Source organism: Meriones unguiculatus, chromosome 5 (genome assembly GCF_030254825.1).
Source record: "Meriones unguiculatus strain TT.TT164.6M chromosome 5, Bangor_MerUng_6.1, whole genome shotgun sequence".
Taxonomy (NCBI): Eukaryota; Metazoa; Chordata; class Mammalia; order Rodentia; family Muridae; genus Meriones; species Meriones unguiculatus.
Window position 1 is genome coordinate 43,714,290 of NC_083353.1, and position 21,044 is coordinate 43,735,333.

At 46.0% G+C, this 21,044-nt stretch overlaps 1 protein-coding gene across 2 annotated transcripts in view; it reads right to left on the minus strand.

Annotated features, from left to right (window-relative positions):
- Chchd6 (coiled-coil-helix-coiled-coil-helix domain containing 6) overlaps positions 1–21,044 on the minus strand; it is a 210,424-nt gene that overhangs the window by 12,740 nt on the left and 176,640 nt on the right. The gene's annotated exons all lie outside the window — the stretch shown is intronic.

Genomic DNA, 21,044 nt, shown 5'->3' on the forward strand with positions numbered 1-21,044 from the left:
ACTAAGGCGTAGCCTTGTAAGAATGAACACAGGGAAACATGGGCACAGTCTGCCAGTAAGTGAACCAGAGAACTAAATGGCCAGAAATGTAAGAAAAGGCTTGGATTTCACTTAGTAAGAAATGAATGTTGTAGAAGCCAGGGTTGTCTTCCCTTGTGAAACTGGCAAAGGTGTTAAAAACCAAACCAAACCAAACCAAACCAAGCTAAGCCAAACCAAACCAAGCCAAACCAAGCCAAGCCAAGCCAAGCCAAGCCAAGCCAAGCCAAGCCAAGCCAAACCAAACCAAACCAAACCAAACCAAACCAAACCAAACCAAACCAAACCAAACCAAACCAAACCACTGTTACGATACCATGCTTGGGAAGCCTTAGGAAAATGGACATCTTTCATCACTTTGTGAGGTAGAAAATGATACTTGTACTTCCTGGAGAGCCAGTAAAAAAAAAAAAAAAAAAAAAAAAAGCCTAAGGACACTAATACATGTGTAAATGGCTCTCTTCATACAGGTTTTGAACTAGCCAGTTTTTCTAGATGAACTTAAACAACTGTATATAGGAAGTCAGGCAAATCCACTTGTCAGAGTGCTGGCTACTTTAGGAAGGCTGAAAACTACACAAACTTGTGACAGGAGGTTGATCAAGAACCTCTGAAATAACCATATGGAAGAGTGGCAGGTAATTAATATGAAGACATAATTAGACATCTACTGACCAGAAAGGTGTCCACATGTGGATGAGGTCAGTCTAAGGACAGATGTGCACTGCACAGGGACCCATGGCTCATTTATACGGTTTGTGGCTGTACTCTGTGAAGTGAGTGATGGCGGCTCCAATTCATTAATAGAGAAAGACTTAAATATTTTAAAAAAGACTTTTCTTATATTTTCTATATTTTTATTACATAGCAATATCGTACATAATACAATATTCATCTACCATTTTTATAACTATTCAAGCAAAAGACAACACTGGTTTTTACTTTGAAAAGATGCAGCCTATCTATAACTACACACAAACAAAGATGCATGAACTCTCTAGTATTTTGTGTTATTTGTAATTTGAAGATGTTATAATAAACAGCAAACCAGACCGAGGGTAGATGCCAAATACGTACTGCAGATGGCATGGAACGGGAGCGAATTTTAAAGTCCGTCGTCACAGTACTGTTTCACATAAACATACTTCATCTCTACTAACTACAGAACACAGACTGCCATGAAACACCAGGCACAAAAACCCTGCTCATACAGTATGAACTCAATAAAAACTCTTTGAATTAGGAAGTGACAAAAGGTGGACAGTGCTACTGAAATTCAAAACTGGAGTCACAGCTAACGTTGCTGGGAAGAGCTATGAATTCTAGAGTATTTGTGAAGGGATGGTTTTGGTGCTCAGTATTCCCACCTTGCTCCATCACTGCCCAGGCATGTGAAAACCACAAGTCACAGTTGTCATAAAACCAGTGGCTACATGGGCAGGAAGCCAGCTCCAGTCAGTCGTCTGCCAAATTATGCTCCACCCATACGATGGGTGTCTGTATGCAAACGTGTGTACCCAGTGAAACAGTTACACAGACTGAAAGAGGCAGGCTGGAACAATGGGCTGGAATATCTATGACATCATGTAGACAAAGGTAATTTCTTGTACTTGAGTTTAGGATGAAAGAGTTGTGGCTTAGCAGACAATACACAACTCCTAGAATTATCTCCTGTAAACACTCCTCTGATCCTCCTATCACTTCATAGCTCAGGCACTTTTGAGGGCTTCCCAAGATAAAACCAAACCCAAGCTCCTGGCATTTGAAATTATACTATTATTCCTGTGCCAGCCATGTTCCCTTGCCATACCTCCTGTTCAACTGATGAAGGCTGGCTGACTTGGATGGAAACCTGTAGCTGCTACTTATCAGCTCTGTGACCTTGGTGAGTGCCTTCACTTTGGCGACTCCCCATCCTACTGACTATAAAGTAAGACAATAAATGGGAGATAATATATTCAATGTCATTTCCCAAGAGCACAGAAAGGGTCTGATAACTATGACTGCACTCCTACCCCTTTGTCTACAGGAAGACTGAAGGGAGAAGCATGCAAGAGAAGTCAGTGTTTGGAAGAGCACACCTAAAGGAGGGATACTCCAGAAGGTGGCTGTAGACCCAGGCAGCTGCTCCACAGCAGAGGCCTCCTTAGTCATGTTAGTGACAAATGGAGCTTCTGAAGAGACTTCACAGTAGGGAGCAGAAGGGGCCTAGGTCAGTCCTGAGAAGGGGCCTAGTAGTCTGCAGAGGAATCTGAGGATGGGCCTGCCTTGGTGCCTACTGCTGGTTTAGCCTTGTTAGTCTTGTCAGCCTGAGAGACCTGGGAAGATGAAACCTCAACTAAAGAACTGTATTAAGAGGACTGGCCTGTGGGCATGTCTGTGGGGCATTTTTTTTTTTTTTTTTATTGCTAATTGATGTAGGAAGGCCCAGGCCACTGTGGAAAGTGGCATCCCTGGGCAAGAGGGCCTGGTATGTAAAAGAAGAGTAGGTAAATGTGAGCCTGGGAACTAGTAAGCAGTGTGCCACTGTGGTCTTTGATTCAGTTCTGAGTTGGGCTTCCTCCCTGCTGCCTTAGATTATGGTCTGTAACTTATGAGCTAAAATAAACCCCTTCTTCCTAAGCTGGTTTTGAGCAGTATCTTATCGCAGCAACAGAAAGCAGACTAGGACAAGGACCTACTCATGTGGCCCCAGGAAGAAGGGCACAGAAACACCCTGATGACTGAGCTGTCACTTCTTGTTAAGACAAGCATTCATTTCAAATCCTGGTTTTCATCTTTTAATGAGGTTGATGTCACATACACACATACACAACACCCCACACATACGCACAATGCAACTTGGAAGAGTCTAAACAGATCACTGCATTCAATGGTGGCAATGAATAAGCACAGCCTCCACACAGCTCATCCTCACCCTGAGCCAGACCCTGCTTGCTGCTTTGTGTGTTTGCACTCTTGCCAGGTGAACTCAGCTCATCTTCTTGGATTCAGTGTGGAGACTTTTCAAAGACAGTTCAGTTCCTGCTACACTTGAACCAAGAAGACTAGTGGCCATACAGTGAAGCAGAAGCCACAGCAGCCTCAGAAGCCACCTGGGTGTGGGTTCCCACTTGCCTACTCATGGTTCCTAACTTCCCTGTGCTCAAAACAGAAAAAAAAGGGGGGGGCTGTTTAGTTTATAAGAGCAGTGCTATTTTCCTACTCAGCACTTGCAGGCCCTAGTGCAATTCTCTCCACATACAGCCTCTACTGGGTGGGACCGTAAGCATGGAGGTAGGCATGATAAAGGAGAAAGCATGCATGTTGTAAGAAAGGGAAGGCCTCAGTGCTCCCCAGTGCAAGTGGAAGGCAGGTTACATGTACTTTAAAGTTTTCTAATAATTACCTGGCAAAAGTGAAACAGGTGAAATGAATTTCAGTAATGCATTTCATTTTGTAAGATATAATCAAGTGTTATTCCAACATGTAAGCACAGGAAGGAATTATGAGACATTATAGAGTTTTGTTCCAAGTGGTTGAACTTGGCACTGGCAGCACATCTCAAAGTGGACGAGTCATATGTCAACAGCTGCATGTGGTGAGCCTGGCAGTATCTGAACAGCCCAGGACTGACATTTTTCTGAACTGAGAACTCTACAAACATGTCAGTCACATTCTGTCACTTTGACAAAATGCCTGAGACACTGACTTGAAAGGAGGAGATGTTTATCTTGGCTTGTTTCAGGCTGCACCTGCTCAGCCCTGTAGCCTTGGGCCTATGGCTGTACAGTACACCATGGCAGGAGTTGGTGATAGAAAAGGCTTCTTGTTTCATAATGGCTGAGAAGCAGAGACAGGAGGAGGCTGGGATCCCCATATTAAGGGGCATGTCCCTGGAAACCTGACTTCCTTCTACTAGCCTTTATCTCCTAAAGGCTCCACCTTTTCCTGTTAGCATCAGACAGAGACCAGGCCTTCTAGACATGACCCTGTGGAAGACAATCTCAATCCAAACTATGACAACAGCTTCTCACTACCTTTCCACCTGAGCATAAGAACAGCATCACTGTCCCTTTTTCAAATGAGAAAAAAAGATTTAGAGCAGAGAAACCATGTACCCAGGATAGGGAGCCACGAAAAAGAAATATGAAGGTAGGCTGGAGTGGCTCCTCTGCTTCCAGAGAAGACTGTCTGGTCCTGAATGTGAGAACCAAAGAATACCAGGTGGGTGCCCAAAGACATGAACTGCTGGGTTATGAAGAGCCTGTATGATCCACATTGCATGGCTCAAATGTCAAATATACACTCCATGGCAGCAGTCACAGCCTTTCTTTTTATGGCTTTCCCAGTACTTCCTCACACATCAGTGCTAAGTAGAAGCCTTGCCTCCCCACCTCAACAGCCACTGTGCTTCTGCCTTTCAAACCTCATGGTCACACTGGTAATTCAGTGAGAAACAAGTTAAGATCTGTTCTGCTGGGTAATCATCTTTGCATAATTTTCTAAAACTATGTAAGATTCACTTCTTTACTTTTGAACATTTAAATGCAGTTTTGTTCTGTTTTATCATATGAAAAGTGCCATGCATTTTGCATTCATGATTCAAGCTTTGTATTGTGAATACCCTCTTTGCCCTTTTTACGTCTTCAAATAGACTTTTAGCCTTTGCTTAAATAGGTGTTTAGACCAAGCAGCACAAGATTTTGAGCAGATGGAGCAAAAATCTGCATGGTAACAAAATCCAAATGCAAAGCACCTCTTCTGTCACCGTGGTTCCTGGCTCTGCACTCTTGCCTCTGCACAACTTTGTTGTGCTGCACCCTGCAGGGTTGTTCTCACCGCTGACACACCAGTTTGGATTTCCAGAGTTACTGTAAAGCTAGAGCTGCAAATCTCTGGGGTGCCTAGAACTCAAGGACACCAAACCATCAGGTGTCGGGCTGTGCTGGGCCTGAGGTCCACTCCTGTGGAAGGCGGGAGACTCTCAGAGGGTACCAGCCCCGAGAAGTACCACTTCTGAGACATACGTCCTGCCTCTGAATCCTGCCATGCTGTCTTCCTGTTCCTTGACAGCTCCGGGCTCAGGAGGAAAGCCAAGTTGAAGGTCCTTGCCAAGCATCCTGTGCAGCCTGAGGGGAAGAGGTGACTGCACTCACTGGGGAAGCCCAAAGCTGCAGGGCAAAACACTGTTTTTTAAAGTGAGTCCCAGACCAATGGAACTGTTTCGTGAAAACGATTTTTATCTAGAATCTATATAACCACTTTTCTGGTCTTTATTCTAAAAATCCATGTTTCTAATCCATAGATATTTACTGAGCCACGAAACAATATAAAAGACAAAAGGAGGGGACAACAGGACACATGTTCCCAGATTCAACTTCCAGTAGAGCCTGACAACATGCTCTGTGACAGTGACACAGTACCCGGAACACTGCCAACACTGTCTGTCAGGACTAATGACCCCAGAGGCAACCATCATTAGCCAATTCACTAATTAGGGCCTGTTTGCAGAGCTAATGGGAAGGGCAATCACTTGTTAATTTAAGTAAAACTCCCAGGCACTCCTGACAACCATCATCACAGAGCATTCTGGAAGGCAATTCACTATTCCAGTGAAATTCAAAGAAAAAACTTGACAACACAAAATTACACACGAGCTCTGTGAGGAATCTGCTGTAGGAACCCTTTCCTCACAGACTGTAGGGAAGTGTGTTGTAAATGTAGTGGCATGGATATGGTCCTGAAGGCCAGAGCACTTCCCCATGCAAACCTTCCTGATCAGAGCTCTGTGAGGCCAAGCCAGCTTCCCGCAGACTGCAGCCTAGGGACTCCTAGCACTAAGAGAGGAGAAGTGCTCTAGAATCCCACAGAGAATGAAGAGAGCTGATGCTAGGCTGTGTATGTAAGAGGGTGTGTGCACAGGTGTATCTGTCTGTGTGTGACTCAGCTTTTATGCTAAAGATAAAGCAGCAGTTTTCTGAAGATGATTGTGATTGTCTTACATACAACTTAAAAACCATGAATTGAAGAAATCTTGTTGTCACTGGAAGTATTTCAGTGATGTCTAAACCAATACCTATTATTCAGGAAAAAATTCCGTGATCCACGGATGTGGGATCTTACAGAATTAGCTCTCCTTAACAGCACTCACCACTAGTACATAATTTAACTAGCCACCTAAAGCTTCCAGAGCTTTTACCTGGACCCTAGAAATGGCAGGAAAGGAGGGATGGGGCACAGCTACTGCTTCAAACTAAGCAGGCCTGGGGAGCAGGTGCAGCTAACACTCCTCTGGGCTTTGACACCTGTGGTCCAGCTGTGGTCATGGAGCAGATGAGGATCTGAGGAGCAAGGTGGGAGGTGACTTCTGGGCACAGGAACAGGTCCACTAACAGGGTATGACTCTCATCTCCTCACATTCCTAGGTCTGGAACAAAGTGCCGTGGGAGTTACCCAAGGGCTTGACTCTTTGCACTTTGCAGGAAGTTGGAAGGCTTGTTCAAATGTGAGGCGCTGGGTCAGTGAGGCCAGAAGGCACAGGCTATTTCCTCTGAGGAGGGGCCATGCTCTCTACCTCCCAGAAAGGAGGTAGCTGTTCACACAAGAAAAAGCAGTGGTCCCTGAGGCAACTCAGAAGCCAGCCTAGATTTAGTGGCTCTCCCTGAGGGACTTTGTGGGGCAAACAATTAATATGTTGGCTATAACACAATCACTTGCTAGCTGACTAAGTCCAGGGTGGACAGTGAGTGACCACTTGGAAGTCTGCAGGATGTGCAGGTTCTTGGGTCTGCTTTTGCAGTTTGCTGGACTCTGCATCCCATGTGATTCTAAGCAGACTATTCATAGCCTGATATGAGCCCAGATCATGAACAGGCTAGCCTGGGCAAGCTATGAAGCAGTGGTGGGTTATGAAGGCTACTGAGGGAGGTTCTCAGGACAGCAAAGGCCCTGAAGCAGTCTACTCTCTAAGCCACACATCACTAGAATCTCTGGTCACACAAACTGACCATTGGAAGCTACAAGAAGGAAATCTACATGCCTGGGCTATGGCCAAGGTAGGCCCTGAATCCTGCCTCTACCCTGTTCCTCCACTGGACAGCCCTACACAGGGAAGCCTAGCAAAAACTCAATTTCCTCATCATGACAACAGGGAAAGGACACCTGCTGTAGATAGGTGTAGTGCTTCATGAGACCAGGGTAGGTCTTATTCTTCATATCCCAGGTGATCTGAAACAGGTATCTTGTCAAGTGCAGTAGCATTAAGGCTATGTGCTAGAGTTTTCATGGATTTGGACCCATTTGTCCTGGTAATCACCTTAGAGAAGACTACACAACAGGAGCCTGCAGAGCTGTGGGCTAGGTATACACTGAGGAGGAGGGGAGGACCAGGAAAGCTGAATGAGCTGGGGTTGGGCAGACTGAGTTAGTAGCCAGGGCAGAAGAGCGTGAGTTCAGAGTTCCCCAGATCCTAACCTCTAGCTTGGTTACAAGAGCCATACTGTGAGGGCACAAGAGTCCTATGGTCAGTCCTTCTAACTAGGATTGTAATCAAGGTCTCCACATGACAGTCTTCTTGGGACCATAGACTGGCTCATAAGGCTGAGGGTCAGCTTGACAGATCTGTGTGTAAAGGAAATCTGGAATGGAGTTTACACTTAAAGGACACTTACTGACCTCTAGATAATCCTGTCTCTTTATAGGAAGGGAAGAGAGACAGTGCTGCAGGGGTGAGGCCAGGCAGTGCTCCAGGTGATGGTCAAGACAAAGCTTCACACAATCCACAGTGACTGCTGTACCAAAGCTGACACCCGAGGGAACAGGAACACACTATACCCTGCCAGGCTTCCTGATGACCTTGGCTGGGCCAAGGAGGCTGCAAGGAGGAAGCTGCCAGGCAGTAGGAGGAGGAACCTTGAGCCAAGGCAGTTCTTATTCTCTGTACTCCAGGATATGGGGCTCTTAGGAAAGGAACAAGAAGGAGGGCATATGCTCAGATGGGCTTGAGTGATAGTGCCATGTGGACAGACACAATGTCCTATCTGCCTTCTAAAGGAGATGAAGACTCATTTTACAAATCTGAGAAGGGAAGGGGTATGACTGAGGGTCAAGTGTTAGAGACAATACAACTGAGGCTGAGAGGGCCACTATGGGAGACACCAACAGTATTTGACTCTGAGATCTCTGTTTCAAAGGCCATGTGCTTCTGCATATAGCTGGCTTCCTCCCAGAAAACAGAACAAATGCTAGGAGAAAGCACAGAAGGTCTTCGTGGGCAGGAAGACAATCAGAGAACCAGGTTTCTTCCCATGTCTGCCACCCCCTCCATCCACTGAACTGTGCTCAAGAACACAGTGTATACAGTCTGGGGACAGTGCCACTATTGCTACATCTAGCAGAGAACAGGCACAGCACACACTAGTGGAGCCAAGTTGCCTCACTAAGGGCTGGGTTGGCTTCAGCAGGAGACTGATGTGAGAGAAACTGGAAGGGAGAGACAGCAGCAGGAATGCTTCTTTCCCCCATTTTCCTTCTCCAGGAATCCTGGCTAGAAGAGTAGGCACCAATGGTCTGACAGCCCTACGTTCCATCTACATTCCTGGAAGGTCTCCTGAACTATCCAGCCTGCAGCGAAGGAGTGATAACATAAATTGATGGCCAGGGACTCGAACAAGGGCCCAAAAGGCAAAAGTCATGGTGGAGGTTCTCAGGTTTGGACAACTCACCGGGACTCATCAGTGACTTAGCTGAAGCATAAAGGAACAGTGCCCAACAAGTCACTAGAAGGTAGAGTATGAGGACCAACAGATATACAATTACAAAAATCAGTCCCCAGTCTTGACTGAGTCCAGTTAGAGTGCCACTCATGGAATGGACACTGGGTCCTGATCCTAGGCCCAAGCTGAGCACTTTATAGCTGTATGTGGAGAAGGACATGCAGGGAGCTTATGTCGATGGCCAGTGGCGTCAGCTGAGGAATCAGCAGGCATCAGTTCCCCAAGGGGGATCGGATGGGTGTGCCACTGTTAACAGAGAGCCTCTGGATGAGGGGAATGGTACCTACAACATAGCAGCAGTGAGAGGAGAGGGAACTCCAGTAAGTTGTATGCCTCCCCTGAGGGCTGGGGGAAAACGAAGGCAGGCGGATATGAATGCTCCTGTCACCTAACTGTAGGGCAGCATCATCTCTGAGTGGTAGAGCTCCAGACAGGGAATGAGGATGCTTGTGAGCCCACCCAAGCCGTCCTTATTGATGCTCTTTGCTAACTTCCAGGCCAAGCAGATAGGAGATGAAAGGTGTAAGGATGGCCCTGGTATCTCAACTTGTTACAGGCAGGTAGGGAGAGCTCCAAGTGGGCACCTAGAACAACCCACCTCTTTGTTTGGAATAGTTCATCTACACTAAGGGAGCCAGACAATGTCAGCTCTTAGAAGGTGTAACCCTCACATAGCCTGGAGATAAGATTTCTCACTATGGTTTACAGATTACACCTGGGACACTTGTCTACAAATCTCCTTTTGGTGATGTCCACCTTGTTCTCCTGAGGACTAGATGTCAGGGCCAGAGACCAGTCTCACCTGCCTCCAGCCCAGTAAGCCTTTGGGACTGTGGCCCAGGAGCTGGCCTTGGGTAAGCAGCACTCACTGCCAGCACCCAGCACTGAGGGGCTTCTTCACTGATACTTTGCTACCCACTTGCCATGCCATACTCCCTAGAGAAACAGCATGTTCACATCACAGAGCTGCATCAGATGGCTGGCTCCTCCCACGCCAGAAGCAGATGCTGCCTCAGCCAAGCTTTCCCCAAAGCTTAGGAATGGGGAGGTGACACAGCCCAGGAAAATAATCCAACAGCAACAATGCTAAGCAGTCACCTCTCTACTGATTAGAAAGGGAGGAAAAAGATTGGACTGTAATAACATTTAATCCCCAGAAGCTAATCTAAATGTAACACTCAAAAGAAAACAAAAGTGGCACAAAAGAGATGCGCCCAGCCCCTGCCTTCAGGGAAACTGGCTTTATTCCCCAAGTGAGCCCATTAATAGAGCTGGGAATGAAATGCCGTTTCTCTCTTTGTAAGGGGAGGGGATTACCAAACTGTTGTCTCTAAGCTCAGTTTTAAGTCAGGGATCTCTGAACATCAAGAAAGCCTGGGGCTGAGGCAGTTCTTCCCATAAGCCTATGGCCAGTGCTACCAAACCTACCCAGTGGGTGTTGGCTGGATAAACATAGGCTCTAGGCCCTTGGAACACCCAAATTGTGAAGACTATGTCACTCCATGGACCTCGAACTTGTTCCTCTCTTCAACACAGGGGTTAATAGTGCACAAACAGGCCCTTGGTCAGGTGTCCTCTGTTCTCCAGAGCTCGATGGTGCCTACCCACCTTCCACCTGCATCAGGGCTGCACAACACCCATTTTGACTTTAACTGTGCAGCCCTGATTTCTGTCTCCCACACTGTCCTGCTTTGTTTCTTTCATGGCACTTTGTATTATTCAGTCCCAGATCTCCAAGTATTACAGTCCTACCCACCTTCTCCATATTGTTCAATATATATGTGTCTGTGTACACACTTACATACATACACACATATACATTCTTCCATACATTTTGTATCTGTCTCATTCATTGCTGACTGCCTGCTTCATTGCCTGGGAATAGGAGGCTGGGGTCTTGTTATTCTCTGTCTCTGGAACACTGCAGCCTATGGCTGCAGAATGGGTGAGTCATTCCAGCTGGCAGCACCGAGCCTTGTCTCTGCTCTTGACACTGTCACTTCGTCCTCCCCAAGGCTGCCAGTTATCTTTCTAAAGCACAAACCCAATCCTATCAATTCTCCACTTAAAAGCTTTTTTTTTTTTTTTTTTAAATGATTTGCTGCAGCCTGCAGAACAAGTTCCAAATGGCTCTGCTGGTCTTGTGTCTAGAACCAGACTCAACTCCCAGCTTTGTATGGTGAATTACCTTGGCCACCCCAGGCCAGCCATTCTGACATCTCACCAGAACCTTCCTGTAGGTTCCTCTCACCCTGGCCCTAGATCACAACTGCCTGCTCTATGTCTCTGGGCTGCCTGATGAACTCAGTGTACTCAGATGTTTCAGGGCTTGATTCATGTCACTGCCCAACAGTTCAGGCCGAGATTGGTGTGTTATGGTGTCTGTTCCAGGAAAGCTTCACCATAGTCCACGGCTCCCGTCCCTCCTAAGAGGGTTAGTCCCAGGTAGGTCCCATGCAGCACTTCCTGGGAGATATTATGTTGATGGTTCACCAGAGGAGGAGAGACAGATGACAACACAAGCTACACTGCTGGTAGAAGACGAAAGCTGGACATTACAAAGGCTCACTGCAAATCAAGAAGTTCTTTCCTAGACCTCGCTTGGGTTTTCATAAGTGCAGTTCAGCTATGGCCTCGCTATTTCTCAGATAAGGTTTGCTTCCTTGAGGAGTGCCAGTGGGCCTGCTGCCAGCTTCTTCTCAGGCCACAGACTATACCTGACTTTCCTGTTAGGCACAAAGTCCTTCCCTGTGGTACCTCTCAGCATCTTCACCCAGTGCCTGCAGGATCCAGGTCCTAACCATGAGCTCAGCTCTTGGCTGGGATTTAGTTAGGATTTGGTTAGGACTCATCACTTAGGCTGAGAGGACAGAGCAGGGAACACAAAACTGCTGGCAAGTCCTACATTTCCTTTGCTCCATTCGTCCCATTTGTCTCTGGCCCTGAATTCTTAGGAGCTGGCTTTGGGTCCTGAGGTCCTCAGAGCATTGGGAAGTTTCTTTGCACCCCACACCTGCCTGAATTCCAATCAGCTGTCTCTGTGTCTCAGTGGTTATCTTTTTTCTGTTAAAAACTACAGACAGGGTCTAGGTCAAATGGAGAGCAGGACTAGCCTCTGTCACAGCCGTTGCTGCTCAGCAAGAGGACAGAAGCCTTAATCTCTACTCCCCTACCCCACAATTCCCTTTAGTAATCTTAATTTTCATTATGCAAGCTCCCTGCAAGTACACATTGTTTAAAAGTGAACAATGCTACAGTCTAATTTGGCCCTGTCAAAAAACTCTCAGCTCCTCTGAAGTCAGTACTGCTTTCCCTCCCTCTCTATTTCATTGACCCACACCCATAAGAGGAGAGAATCAGGTGCCATGTGGTGGTTGGGCATATAAATACAGTATCTAGTGTATCTCTTCTGCACCTGCCTGCCCCACTGAGGCTCACTCTCTGTGGCATCTGCTATGCCAGAATCAATAGTTGTGGACCCTTCTATCAGCTGCTGTGACTGCTCTGGCATTTTAGACCTGTAACTACTGCAGTGCTTCATCTACACCTGCCTGTGCCCAGAGTACCTCTAGGGCAGGGCTCTTCAAGGATACCTGTCAGGTATCAGCCTCCCTTCCCGGCCCTTATGGCTCAAGATTCAGTTGTGACCACACTCTTTGTATCAAAGACAGACGTGTGCTTGCTAATATGTAAGCTAATATGTAATATGTTATGAACACTGGCTGTTCTTCCACAGGACCTTAGTTCAATTCTCAGCACCCACACGTAGCTCACAACTGTCTGTACCTCCATCTCTAGGGGACACACATACAGAAAAAAAAAATACACAAATTCACATAAAAATAAGTAAATTTAAAAACAACAAACTTGTAAGGCTACAGGTGACTGGCAAGAGGACAGAAAGACTATTTTAGCTAATATGTAAGATAGCACTAAGTGCATACCGTGTGTCACGTACTTTGCTAGAGGCTTAACAAGCACATCCCAATGCTGTCTAAACAACCTGCACAAGTATGGCTCATAGCTCTGCTATCTGATGCAGGTCATACTTTAAGCAGCACAGCTGTGATCTATATAAGCACCTGACTGACCTCAACATCCTTCCCTGGGGGAGACCCTGCTTCCAGTTGCAGATTCTTCCACAGAGCATCATGTTTTCACTCCCACCCTACCTGCGTTCCTGGCACACTTCTACCATGCCATCTTGTGAACTCTGGATGGCAGGACAGCAAACAGAAAAGGGCTTAAGCAAGCATGGTCTAGCTAGAAAGGGGAGGATATGCTACACAGAGGGCAGGAGATATGAGGACACATAACCCAAAAGTGTCTGTTCTAAAAGCGGGAGCCAAACATGGTCTCACACTTGGAATTCCATCAGCAGAATCTATCTGACCCAGGGGTGGCAAACGGGTTTGGCGCAAATGCTTATCCAACTGCTGCTATTAGGGACAGGAGGGTAATGCTGAAAGTAGCCTGGGGACCACATCCAGGTTCAGTGAGAGGTACTTGTAGTATGTACCCCATTGCTGACTGGATCAAGTGAGCATCCACACACACCATGCTTTAGAGAATAATTCCTTTTTGTGGCTCTTCCTTTCCCCAAGAGGCATCACTGTACAGTGGCACAGGAGTAATGTCCTGCCAAGAGCCCTGCAGCTTAGAAAAGCTCAAGCACAAACCCATGTATATCTTCCCTTCTTCTCTTCTCTCTCCTCTTTTTCTCTTCTTTCTCTTCTCCCTTCCTTCCTCCCTCCCCTCCCCTATCGAAGAGAACACTGAGGCATCAAGCCAGTCTGTGTATTAGTGAGCAATTTGTCCCTACCTTGTAGGGAAAGTCAAGCAGATAATCATGAAGAATTGCCTCAATGGTCATCCTATGGTTTCTCCCAGTGGTGCTCCTGGGAGGAATGTGGATCACCAAAGTGAGTCTCTGTAAGAATCTGCACAGGAAAACTCCAGGCTTGTCTCAGTTTCCGTATTAGGACACTGTATTTGAGAGTCCAACTAACCTGCCATGACTGTCTTGTCTGTCCGCATGGCTTCTGCCTTATGATGGAAGAAGATGGCAGACAGGATATCACAAAGCACCTATGTCATGGTGTCCACCCATTGGATATATTGATCCACCTGATGGGTCCTTGGTTTGTTAATGTCTTGGAGGAGCTTTTAGCTAAGGTTACTAAATAGGGAATTGAACCATTGGCACCCACTGAGTTCAGATAGAGCTGAATGCTACCTGGATTATGGATGCTGAATGAATGCTATATTATTTTGTGTTCAGATCAATGTACACCATCTTAATAAATTAGCTGTCATCAGCTCACTAAGCAGATACAAACTGAGGGACTCAAGTGGGTCACCCTCTGCAGTCTGTAGAACAACTCTTATCTTGCAGGGAGGGTGGCAGCTCAAAGCAGTAAGTTTAATCAAAAAGCCTTGGATCAAAGTCCTGAGAGCACAATGATTCAGTTGCAGGAAACAGTTAATAACTCTTCCTTCTGGCTTGATTGTTCTAGGCTCTCTAAAGCTGGTTCTTTGTGGTTCAGGAAGACAGTACAAGTTTCCTGATGATGAGAAGCCAAGCAGGCTGTGAATGAATCCCACGGGAAGAGGACTGAAGGTTGTCATAAAAAATAGATGTGACACAATAAATGCAGGATGTTCCCTGGGGTCTTAATCTCTTCCTTTAAAAGAACCAGAACAATCATGCCCACAGTGCTTGGGTGAGCTGGAACGACATATACACTTTGGATGTTCAAATCTACACCAACAACTCAATTCTTCCAAAACAAGAGTCCCCAAACTGTGAGTGTCAGTCTCTTGACTAGGGTCTCCCACTGTCCCAGAGGTCGGCACTATCAGGACCTTGACTCAGGCTTCTGGGGATAATGGGAAATTTCTATTACCATCCCCCTGTGCTGCTGGCGCAGCTCTGCCAAGTTTGCTTTAAGACTTCCTGTTTTTTGTACTTGCAAGGCCTTTCTCTGCTGGCTGAGTCTAGTCACTCCTCAGAGGCAACAGCTCTGCCTCAGTGGCAGTGGGGCAGCAGAAGAAGCCCTTTAACAGCTCTGCCTCAGTGGCAGTAGGGCAGCAGAGGAAGCCCTGTATTCCCTTGTCATAAAAGCCAGTCCTTGCAGCTGTCTAAGTACCAAGAAAACCAAGATGAACAGATCAGGAGCTGAGATGGGAGCCATGCAGAGGTGGATGTGCATTCCAGGGCCAGCATTTCTATCAGCTCATGGCTTTAGTGAAGGTCTGGAGGTCAGCAGGGTGGATCTCATGGGGATGCAGAGAAACAGTATTCCTTGGGAGGCTGCCACATAGTTAACCCAAGGACCAGGAGGCTAGGTGGGGACCTAGAAACTCAGGTTTTTTTTTTTTCTTCTTCTAAAACACATATTCCTGAGCCACTTAAAGTAAGAGGTTAAGAAGATCATGGAAAGGCCTCAGAAAGGCTAAGGGTGTTTCCAGAAGGTTCCCACGATGGAGGAAACTGAAATCCTGTTTCAGAGTCTTAAGAAGGAAACATTCTGGAGAGTTACACCCTGGGATAGGGTGACTCAGCTTACTGTCAGAAAGCCTATTCGGACTTGATCCAGCTGGGTCCTTGAGAATAAGAAGATCTGCTTCATCATCCTAGCGGCCACGAGGACATCTCTGAAAAGAAAACATCACTGCAGTTGCCACAGTGTCTGGCATGCATCTGAGACCACCAGGAACCGAAAGAAAGTGTCTACAATGGACAAGGGTGGCAGGGGTGAGTGATCCAGACCACTGAAGGAGAAATTGAATGGTTTCTCCTCAATGCAAGTAAGGAGGGTATCAATAATTGAGAAATTGTGGAAACCGAGATTCACAGCCAAGTAAGCAGGCCAACTTGCCCCTTACTGAGAGAGGACCAGTGAGCCAAAGTTCAATTGGAATGTCAGGCTACAGCAATGAGATTTTACAAGAGGGTGAATGCAGAAAAAAGAGGAAGAGACACATGCAGTCTGGAAGCCGAGAAGGGGAAGATAAGATAGCAGAGATGGATATTTGCCTAGAGAATGCCTGCAAATTCCTAAGACTGATTAAGGGTTTTAAAATCTAAGGTGAATCCCTGAAAAAGGAAAAGGAAGAAAATCTATGCTTAAATATGCCGCATTAAATGTGCTAGAAGTCAACCGCAAAGAGAAATCTTAAAAACATCCCAGTGTAATGGTGGCAGCATCAATATTAAGAGAAAAATACATCAACGTAGAAATCTCTTCCGAGATGAAAATAACTGTTGATTCCTTCCCAATAACAATGAAGTACAGACATTCCAGACACTACATATAAAAGCTTTTTTTTTTTTTTTTAATTAGGAAAGTTATACTAAGAAAAATACTACAGGAAAAATTTGAGAATATTTTTGGGGGTGTGTCTCATTATGCAGCCCAGACTGTCCTCAAATTCATGCCCCACCCACCTGCTTAAGCTTTCCATTAGGCCTGTAACCATTAGTTCTTTATTGGAAGGGAAGTGATCAAAAAGGAACAATAAATGTATAAGACTAGTGAGTAGCAATAGCAGTGACCAAACAAGTTTACACAGTAGATGAGAGTGGGACAGTCCACTGCAGAATTCCCTTTGAACTGCACACAAAGGCTATTCCTCTCCTTTCTCTGACTAGCTATCGGCTGTTACATTCCTTTCTTACCATTCCACATTCCCTCCACCCTCAGGTCTTGGTTTTTACCTGGAAGGTTGATTTACGCCTCATTCCTGAAGGGTCTGGACAATTTATCATCCTTTGTGGATTGGTTTGTTGTTTTCCTACTAACCTTAATCATAAGGTACAGAAACACCAAGAGGTACTGTAAAGGCTTTCCTGTTCTCCAGGCACATTTCCCATACCTCCATTGAGGAGACAGTTCAATTTCTTCTTTAGTGGTGTGGATCACTCATCCCTGCTAACAGTAAAGTTATGAAGGAAAGCAGGAACCCAAAGTGTCCAGGGAAATCTTAGCTTCCAATTCAATGGGATGACTTTACCTTCTGCCAGAAACACTCCCTGCTCTGGAATCAAGAATTCTTCCTCAGAACAACACAAGATTGCAGGAACAAAAGACAGAGAGATGAATGCTAGTGCTCAATTTGTTCCTCCACCCCCCACCTTTTTTTCTCCAGTTCAGGATCCTATCCACGTTAAGGGTGCTGCCCACATTCAGGGCAAGTCTTCCTCTTCAAACTCACTCAAAGGCACACACAAAGGTGTCTCCTAGGTGACTCCAAATCCAGTTAAGCTGACAGTGAAGGGTAACCATGGAAGGCTACCAAAACAGACCACATACTGGATTATAAAACAAGCTTCCAAACAATTTCAGTTTCCTGTTAGCAAGTCACTAATTAGCAAATTAAACTAGAGAGCAATCATACCAAAAGTAGAAAATCCTCCAATGTTTGGAAAATCATCAATACATTTCTTTAAGAGAAGAAATCAGAATTAAAAATAGAAAAAAATTTGAATTGAATTGTAATAAAAATACATCAACGCAGAACTTAAAATGTTGAAGCAAAGCTATATGCTCAGGAGAGAATTTACAGGCATGACTGCAGATCAAAGAAAGGAAATAAAGCTGGGTGTGGCAAACCTAGCCACTGTGAGCTGTGCTGAAGAAATGTGCTCTTAGCAACATCATGTGAACAGTAGTAGGGCAGCTTATTATTTATCACTTAAATCAGCTGAATCACACGATGCAAACCTAGATGGCATGTGTCAATCACTTGGTGTGGCCTCTTGATACAATTGAGACACAGTACCCATAAGATGGCAAAAGCTATTGTCCATGTCACACAATAGACTACCTATCGATTTTTCCTTGGTAAAACGGAATGAGCACACACTAAGATAACAACCAACAGAAATCTGGTATCCAGAGCACTAAACCAGCACCACCACCACTTATGTTCACCAAGCACAGTATGCTCTGCACAACTGCCTGTGCTGCTGCCTCGCATGACTGGCTGCTGGAGGTCTGTGTGAACAGATGTGTGATGCTGTGGAAGTGTTTGGCTCCACTGCGCTCTTCTGGGCCATTGCCCATGTGGTCCACCATTGGTTGAGGTGTTGCTAAACAGCACATGGATGCACTTTGCATTCTTACAATAAAACTAAAACAGCCCATGTGATGTCAACCCAGACCCTGCTTACTTCTAGGAACTTCATCTATGTCTCTCTTTCTGCTCATTACTCTGGCCATACTGGTCAACTTTCAGTTCCTTAAGAGAACTACATAACTTCTTGTCCGGGGCTTTTGTACATCCTGAAACTAGCTTCCCCTCCCTTCCTCTGGCTGCTCCTCATCTCATAGGAGTCAGTGCAAATGTCATTTCCTCTGCAAAGTCCAGCCTAAGTCAGGTTCTTTGGCTGGGCACTTCTAACTCATGCTCCATCTTCCATCTAGTACTATTAGAACACAGAGAACATTTGTTTGGGTAATTGCTTTCTCTGCAATTCGGTTGAAGGTACTGTTTTTCCTAACTCAAATGTCAGTAGGCTCTCCCTGGCAGAGACGCAAGCTGCCCATTCCTAGCTAGAACCACCACAGTTCTAGCATGCTATCTGGAATAGGAGCCACATGTGGTGAATGAACGGATGAAAATATGGACAGAGTTTACCATCTAAGCAATCATTTGGTTTACTCAGAGCTGTTAGCGATGCTCCACTGTCTTGGAAGGAAACTCCCACCACTTCTGCCACCAGCAGCTGGCATTCATTCCTGTGACATTTACAATGCAATTTGCAATCATTTGCTAATCCGAAAAATCTCACAAACATTTTTTTCCTTTGATATTTAAGGAAAATACTTTCTAACTTTGCACTGTTTACTACATGAGAGAAAAGACAGTATTCTGGAAACTCTATCAAATCTTTCTCCACCAAGCAAATGCTGTAAATTGAGTCAATGGCTGCCATTATTAACATCTCTCAGTACGCTGAAGCTGAGACTCACAGATGGTTCACAAACAATATCTACTTGAACAGAGTCCCAAGGGTGGGTGGCTCTTGCGTAGTGAGGTCCATAGCCCCTGTTTCATGGACAGTGCCTTCTCACTGTGTCTTCTCAGGATGGGAGGGACAAGGCAGCTCCCTGGCATCCCTTTCATATGATCCCTCTGCCAAGGATTTAACACTAACAATCAGATAACCTCTCAGAGATCCAGCTGGGTTTCTGAAGAATGCTGACTCAGCGTGTAGCCAAAAGTCATGCTGCTACCACCATGAGCAGCTGACAACACCACATGCCTCCCTTCTATATGGAAACTTGCTGAGCTATCATAAAGAGTATTACAAAGTGAGTCCTATTTGGAGGTGAGGAAATAGAGACTTCACTGACTGGAACAACTTGCCAGTAAGTACAGGGCTGAGGTTCTGAGCCAGTCTGCCAAGGCCTGGTAGCCTGCTGCCCCAACCACCTACCCGAGGTTCAGAAATGTCTTAGAAAGACAGCAGAGGGGATACAGAGATGTTTGGCAGTTATGAACATGTCATGCTCTTAAGGAGAACCTGAGTTTGGTTCCTGGTATCCATGTAAGGTGACTAACAGTTGTCTGTCACAAACACACACATACATACATACTTAAATATAATAAAATAGATGTAAAAAAAAAAAAAGACAGCAGAGACACAGATGTAAGGGAAGAACAGGGCTCTAAAGCAGTCTGAGTTAAGCTTTAACCCCAGCCCCACCACACATCCACCGTGTAGGTCGGATCAACTGAACAGAGGGAAAAGGAAAAGTCTGCTTGGCTTGTGGATTCAGAAGCTTTAGTACATGGTCACTTGATAATGATGCTTTGGGCCTGTGACAACACAGCACTTGATGCAGGGAACTTGTGGTAGAGGAGGCCTGCTCACCTCATAGAGGTTGGGAAGCAAGGAGTGAGATGAGGGCCAATATCCCCTTCAAGGTTATGCCTGTAATTGTCTAATTGCCCTTTTTTCTAGGTTGTATCTTCTAAAGGGTTCTACCATCTCACAACAACACTATGTCTGGGGATCACATCTTTAATTGGGTGGGTGGGGCATGTACCATACAAACTATACCACCAGCTATGATCTCAGGCAAAGTAAGAATCCTTGCCACTTTTTTCAGCTCCTTCCCTGAGTGTACACTGACAGGAGCAATAGCACACTAGAGAACCAAACTGAAGGTGGGCAAAGTACTGCTGTTCAATATAGGTTCAGCACGCAGCAGTGGTCATCCAGGAGTGCTACAAACCACTGTCTTTTACCATGTCTTTAAGAGTGAAGCAGCGTCACTCTCCTGCAGGTGGAAAATACCCTCATACGGTCAGGGGCTGCTGCGCTGCTGCAGCGACTGTCACTTGGCTCTCTGTCCTCCTCCCTGGTCTGACATGAAGCTGTCATAATCTGGGGTAAAGCTACTGTGCGTGCAGGCAGAGTCTTTCTGAAATAGGTCCTGCTGTTCCTCCATGAAGGCAAGGACACCTACAGGCAGATGACACACACCTAAATGTCCTCTGTCATTCAGGAGACATAATGCTAGCACCTGTGGAGGTGGTGGGGAAGAGGCTGTGTACCCAAACCTTTTGTCAGCTCCTTCTGCCTGATGGGAAAGCTCCATCCTCTTACGTTTCCATATTCTCGTTGTCACTCTAGGCCTTAAAGTTTCAAGACTGTTGTTTTCTGTTCCTTCCTTGGTGCTACTTGCCAGCATTCCCTTAGCTACAAGTGTTTCACATGTAGGACAAAAGCCCAACACTGTTCCTTATGCCATTCCACCGTACCCTCGGGTCTGTTCTAACTGTACATCAGTTCCACCCTGTTCTCCTGGCTCTTCACACGGTTCACAGTTATCCACAGCATTTTCACATGTACTTTGTCACCTCATAGCTATGCAACCACCTCGCCCCCGACACCTTCTTCTCATGCTGCCAGATCCAACCATTTTGTACCACTATGGGCTTTTTTGGTGACTCATCCGACTTGCTGGGAGAGAGACTGCCAAGGGAGCAGAAGGGGTTGGTGGGAGTTCACTGGAGAATTCCACTCTCCTGGCACAGACAGCATCTTCACACTTAAGTGAGGCTTCCCTTTCTGAGGGACTGGCACCCCAAATGATTCATGAGCAAGCCCATACCTCCCTGCTTCGGACATCCTGGTTCAGTGTTCATGGTCAGCATAGGAGCATGGCAGATGGGGCAACGTACTGGCCCATGAGCCTTTGGCCTCTCTGAGCCTTTTTCATTTGAGAGCACAGC